Here is a 7,648-nt window from a genome sequence, read left to right as displayed (position 1 = left end):
TGAATGTAAAGAACGTGGTCACAAAATGGCTGCTGGAAGTACTGAACGTACCTCCGGCTACTTTGGAGATCCAACCCCCGAGTGAATAAAAAAAGCCTTGTTTCCCGTCCCGCAATCGGTTTTATCATTTCTGGCGCACCCCACTTTCGCAACCCCTACTTGACCAAAGTGACCAATCAGCTCGGTTCTACTTTACGCCGATCGCGACGCCTTTTCGAAATCTCTAGAACTTTTGAAATTACAGTTTCCGTTTTTCCACCATTATTTTAAATGTTTAAATTTAGACTTTTGTTAGGACCAGACCGAATGTACATCATTTGTTGTTGACTTAGAAGCCTGAAAAAGAACACTAAATTACTGACTCTATACAATAATACAAATCAGCACCAAGAATTCGACAGAATTAACTGAAACAAACATAATTAAAATCAAACAAACATAATTAAAATGAAACAAACATAATTAAAACAAAACAAACATAATTAAAATGAAACAAACATAATTAAAATGAAACCTAAATTGGGCTTGAAACGCTGTTACGCAAGTGTTATATCATGCATTGACCTGCTACTTCTAAAATTTGCTCTACATTGGTTTGATTCCCCAAAACAGTTCTAATTAATAATTACTTCGTAATTTTCATTCTCTCTCTCTCACTCACACATCTGACTTCTACGACTACCTGGCTTTACCGTTAACCTGTTGTCTCTGTTTTTTTTTTTCTACCGACTCCTTTCCTATTTTACTTTGTTACTTTTCTAACTAAAAGTGCAAACGATTCCAGTTATTTTCTACGATAAAGCGCTCTGTTTCTAATTTGCAATTCTCGCCCTTTAATTACAAATATGCCACAAATTTGAGGATGCTAAAAAAGTAAATTATTAACCCAATGAACATTAATTTTGTGGTTCTCTCAATTTGAAACCTGCTAACATCAAATTTATTAATTCAATTATCCCTTGATTTTAACTGGACCACCCAAATTGTCGAACGAGTAAATTTTGCAATGTTTCTTTTCCCATAAAAACTGTTATCTTTGTGTTGTGTTCGGACAGGACGTGTACCTGCATTTTCAAAGAAAGGTTGGCAGATTTCACTTGAGGAATGTGGTGCCGACACGGCTTCAATAAAATTTACAACTGGCCAGCATTTCCGTCGCAAATGAGCGGAATTTAAAATATTCCGTTGGAATTATTTTAAAATTAAAATTCTTAATTTATCCAACCTATTCGGACCGTTACAGTATTGGTGTTTTTTGTCTCGTATTGGCACTGACCTAATGTTTTAACTTGACACGACATTAAAAACATTTTTGGTTATGTCGGCTATATTTATGTTATTACAAAAATAAACCTTTGTTAAAATTTCAAATTTCATTGTTACCAACATATTCAGTCATTCTTGATCTCCCCGTAATATTGTGGGTTGCTTTACTGTCTAATATAGTACGTTGGGTAGACGTAAGATTCGTCGGAACGGTCGAAATTCGCATATCACGAGAGAAAAAAATGTTATAAAAAAGAGTCAAAGAGAAGCGACGTCGACATACGAGTCATGACGTCATTGTGGCACGCTTTACACAGAGATGTATTTACTAATGAATTATTTAAAATTGTCTTACAATATGTATTTAGATATGTAACTACAATTGTACATACGTAGGTAGGCGTCTGTTGTTAAATTTGTTAGTTCAAAGCTCAATTTCGCCAATAACAGTTATAATATTGGGTTAGTTAAACTGTTAATGCCCAGCAAGGACCATGAGGAGGTATGAACATTCCTTGCCAAAAACAAATGTCATTCGACCAAAATACCATAGGTACAGTTCATTTTTTAATGCTGTAGAAAAAGTCAGGCAGCCCAATATACACTTTCAATAGTTCATTGGATTCTTATTTCAATTTTGTAAATTACTTCAATCCATGATGCCATATGCCACAATAAATGCATTAATGTCAATTCGTGTCAATGTCAATTAGGTATTGAAACTTTTCGACTTCCTTGACTTTCCTCGATGATTTTTTTTTCATTTGGTGTATAGTTGATTGCCGCATTCCCTCGGATGTTATTTTTGCGGAAAAATACTAAACAACTGTCTAAATGTCAATAAATTCGCTCTCTAATAAAAACGCGCCAAATGTTGTTGCAAGTGCTTCACTGCAATCCAATGGTGCTACAGAAGTTAGAAAACGCAAAAAATGGACTATGGAAATGAATATTTTCATTATACGGGAATATTTTCGGATCACAAAACTACAGGATGTTGTGAGTACTTACAGGCTTCATTTATTTAAAGCGTTCCAAAGTAAGTACCCCCAGTTTCCTGTTACTATTCAAAATTTAGCTGACCAGAGGAGAGCCATTATGAAGAAAAACTATATCCCTTCGGCAATTTTAGAAAAGATCAAAAATGATGTAAAGTTAAAATTGTCATAGTTATTTACCCTACGAGAGTGGAAGGTAAAGCTTTTGTTCACGCGAATTGCATGTTCGGCCACGACGACCTTACTCTCGAGTGCTGTATTTGATTTTGTTCGATACCAGACATAACTCCTTAGAAAATGAGTCTGTAACTTTATATTCAAAATTTTAAATAAAATTAAAATAAAATAAATAAATCACATTTTCGGAGAGATCTGTTGCTATGGAAAAAAATAAAATACAAAATAAACAAAGTTTTGCAAAGTCAATAAAGTGATTGTGCACACCACGTTGTCGAAATGGATGACAAAGAATTCTGTGTTCCTGATGACGTCCTGGAAGAGGCAAGTGCCGCGAAGTACCAAATGGTGCCTACGAAATCAAAATTACGATACCAGAAAGAATTGGAAATATTTACACAATGGCAGACCGAGATCAAGGGAAAAGACGAAAGCAACATCAGCGCGGTTATTCAATGTTGAAGAGTACACTGTTTGTATTTCAAAACGTTTATATCTCCAGGTATCCAGGTAAGAGGTTTTTTTAATAAGCTATTAGTTGTTTTAATATAATAAATTGTACAGGTTCAACAGTCTCACCTCCTTTTTGAAAACAAAATGTAGAAACTATCAGCCGAAAAAAGCTACAACTTCTTCAAGAAACGATGTTTGCAATTTTTTACTGGAAGCGGCGGACCAAGAGTGGATCCTTCAGAAAGTTCTACTGATGATGGGCATATTCGGTGGCCGTCGTGATTAATTATGTAAAGTGATGAATTGTTATACAGTGAGTTTTTTTTAAGACTGGCCATAGGGTTTTACAAGCTACATTCTTCAACTTTTGTCCTCATGAAAATATTCAACCCAGTTTTGTAGTAAAGTTGTGGGATATGATAATGTATTGAAACAATTTCAATTTAATAACTAGAATCAAGGAATAAGTTATAGCAAAAAGACATTTTTTGAATTCCGTTTGCTCTAATTTTAAATTTTCAGTAGGCTAAAATTTCACCTGACATTTGTAATTTTGATATGTAATTAATTATGTGATTGCTTAACTGCCTCTGGAGGCCATTTTGAACATTTCATTTAATTTTTATTAAAGTAAAGAAACTTGTTATAACATAAATAATGAATCTATCGTTATAAAATGTAAAATATTAATGTTCACACTATTTTTTGCAAATAACATTGTATTTGTAAATTGTCTATTACAACCATTTAGGTATTACAAATACAAAGTTAACAGGAGGTTGAAAAATTAGCATGTAAAACCCTCTGGCCAGTCTTAAAAAAACGCACTGTATACGTTATTCACGTTGAATTGAACATTTCAAGGTCAAATAATTTTGCAAACAGTGACATGCAGGTAAATACCGTTCACGATGGATTGAGCATTGCTAAATTCGCATTATGTTGGTTAGCTGCATGTCACTATTTACAAAACATAATTACAGAGCCAAAAAATAAAATTATTTGAAGTTGAAATGTTCAACTCCACGTGAATAACGTTTAGTTATTATTGGTATTGTAACCTTTCGACTTCCTTGACTTTTCCTCTATGATTTTTTTTTCCCTCAGTTGGTGTATGGTTGGTTGCCGCATTCCCTCGGATGAAATTTTGCGGAAAAATACGAAACAAAAATAATGAGAAAAGCAATATTTATGGATCCTACGTTGTGTTTTATTTTTATTTTGTTTAATTAGGTTCTAACGAGAGGCCGTACCTTAGGACGTTAAATTTTATTTTACAAATAATCGAGTGTGGTGGCGTTTGGTCCCAACAAATTATAGAAATAAATAAATGAATTTGATAACAGAAGTTGGTGGAAATTTTACCTAACGAGATTTGACTCGCGGCCCTCAAATTAAGACCTGACTCATGAATAAATGACTACGCTGGGCAAATACAGAAGTTTCTGGCGCGAACAGCAATATGGAAGTTTGAGATGCGAACTATGTGATCCGATTTAGATTTCAATTACCCCAATTAAATTGAACCCGACGCGATGCCCTGGAATCTCATAGATCACCCCGGTCTACTTCGGTGGTCGAAAATAAAAGGGAAAAAGGTTCTAACAGGGCCAAAGGGTACCTCTCTTCACGTGTCAGCTGGCCTAGTTTGGTCGCTGGCCCCCTTGGGGGTGACGCAGCTAATTTTGTGCTCTTACGCCGGACCACAGCTTATTGAGTGCGACGGACACTGGCGGTAGCTTCCCGATCTCGAGAATCCAAGACATAAATAATGAATGGAAATGTTTTATAATAATTGCATACTGGTTCCCCTTGACAAGAGCACGTTTCCCCAATCGGTAAATGCAAGAAAATCACATACTTCGCGATAAAGAAATTAATATAAGATTCTAAAGAGTCACGTGGTCATCAAAAGCTCAAAGAAAATAATATAATCTTTACTTTAGAACGATAAAGAACTAAATGCTGTTTGACTAATTAAATCGCGACTACAAATAATGTACAAGAATTAGAGAAATAATTTACCTTGTGAATGTAAAGAACGTGGTCACAAAATGGCTGCTGGAAGTACTGAACGTACCTCCGGCTACTTTGGAGATCAAACCCCGAGTGAATCAAAAAAGCCTTCTTTCCCGTTCCGCAATTGGTTTTATCATTTCTGGCGCACCCCACTTTCGCAACCCCTACTTGACCAAAGTGACCAATCAGCTCGGTTCGACTTTACGCCGATCGCGACGCCTTTTCGAAATCTCTAGAACTTTTGAAATTACCGTTTCCGTTTTTCCACCATTATTTTAAATGTTTAAATTTAGACTTTTGTTAGGACCAGACCAAATGTACAAATTTGTACTTGAATTAGAAGCCTGAAAAAGAACACTAAATTACTGACTCTATACAATAATAAAAATCAGCATCAAGAAACAAACACAATCTAAAAATGGGACAAACCGAATTAACAGGAACACTGAATTACCGGCTCTATACAATAATAAAAATCAGCAACAAGAATTAAACAGAATTTAAATGAAACAAACATAATTAAAATGCAACAACATAATTAAAATAAAACAAACACAATTAAAATGAAACAAACATAATTAAAATGAAACAACTTAACCTTATTTTGAAACCTAAATTGGGCTTGAAACGCTGTTACGCAAGTGCCATTTCATGCAACTAAGTTACGTTGTTCTGCTACTTCTAAAAATTGTTCTACATTGGTTTGATTCCCCAAAACCGTTCTAATTAATAATTACTTCGTAAATTTCATTCTCTCTCTCTCACTCACACGCCTGATTTCTACGACTACCTGGCTTTACCGTTACCCGGTCCTCTGTGTTTTCTACCGACTCCCTTTCTACTTTGCTTTGTTACTTTTCTAACTAAAAGTGCAAACGATTCTAGTTATTTTCTACGATAAAGCGCTCTGCTTTTAATTTGCAATTCTCGCCCTTTAATTACAAATATGCCATAAATTTGAGACTGCTAAAAAAAGTAAATTAACCTAATGAACATTAATTTTGTTGTTCTCTCAATTTGAAACCTGCTAACATCAAATTCATTAATTCAATTATCCCCTGATTTTAACTGGACTCCCCAAATTGTCGAACGAGTAAATTTTGCAATGTTTCTTTTCCCATAAAAACTGTTATCTTTGTGTTGTGTTCGGACAGGACGTGTACCTGCATTTTCAAAGAAAGGTTGGCAGATTTCACTTGAGGAATGTGGTGCCGACACGGCTTCAATAAAATTTACAACTGGCCAGCATTTCCGTCGCAAATGAACGGTATTTAAAATATTTCGTTGAAATTATTTTAAGATTAAAATTCTTAATTTATCGAACCTATTCGGACCGTTACAGTATGTAATTATTTTCAATATACAAATTCTTTTTCATAAAATCGAATTTCAATTATGCGTGAGCGAAAGTGCGTGAGCGAAAGTACGTGAGCGAAAGTGCGTGAGCGAAAGTGGAACCTTCACTCACTGGTAACCATGGATACAGACCCACTTTCTACGGAGGTATCGAACAAATTAATTATTCTGACAATAATGAAGTTTCTAATAATTTAGTTGAAAATTCTGTTGAACCGCAAAGTTTACAAAGTTTACCAAATCAAATAATTCAACACCAAACAACACGATACAAAACGACATAAATAATTTAGACTTGAGTTATAATGATATACATGTTATTAATCAAACTTTTACTACCATCAAAATTTTAAAGAACAAATTGAAGATGAATTTAATAGAACTCTGAACGAATTTGAACATATAGAAGCATTTAATAGACCACTATTACCTAAACAACAAAGCTCCAAAAAATTCTTGGCAATGATTGAAATTTTAAATAAATTCGTTTTACCTAAATTTGTAAATAACACGACAAGTTTTAAAAAATTACACAGTATTATATATAGTGGAGCTTTAACAATTATCAGATTAAATGGTTCAAAAGAAATTGACCAGACAAATAATATAAAAGCTAAAGAATTACCAAAATGGGAACGAAGACTAAATAAACGCATTAACAATATCAGACGAGATTTAGGTAGAATAACTCAATATTTAAAGGGTATAAATTCTAATCAATCGATTTTAAATAAAAACAGAATACATTGTTTAAAATATAACGAATATAATGAAACATTAATAGAAATTAAAGACACTTTATTACAAAAATTAAATATTTATTCTAAACGATTAAAAAGATATAAAAATAATAAACAACGGAAATTTGAAAACAAACTATTTAGAAATAATGAGAAGTTGTTTTACAAAAATTTAGCAGATAATAAAACTCAAAATAATAATGGTCTACCAAATATAAATGAAATTAAAGAATTCTGGTCAAACCTATGGTCAAATGAAGTTCAATTTAATAATCAGGCAGAATGGATTCCTAATTTATAAAATGAGATACCAGATAGTAATAATCCACATCATATTCAAATTAGCCTTGAAATTTTAGTTAAAAATATTAATAGTTCACATAATTGGAAATCCCCTGGAGGTGACCAAATTCATAACTTTTGGTTAAAAAAATTTACTTGTATTCATAAATGCTTACTTGATCACTTTAACGGATTTATTAGGGAACCTAACACATTTCCAGAGTTTTTGGCCCATGGTATAACATATCTGAAACCAAAAGATTCCGATACTAAAAATCCATCAAAATATAGGCTAATCACATGTCTGCCTACAATTTATAAACTTATGACATCTTGCATTAAAGTAATAATTTACGA

The sequence above is a fragment of the Tenebrio molitor genome, chromosome 4 (assembly GCF_963966145.1).
Source record: "Tenebrio molitor chromosome 4, icTenMoli1.1, whole genome shotgun sequence".
Lineage (NCBI taxonomy): Eukaryota > Metazoa > Arthropoda > Insecta > Coleoptera > Tenebrionidae > Tenebrio > Tenebrio molitor.
Note: the sequence above shows the minus strand (reverse complement) of the source record.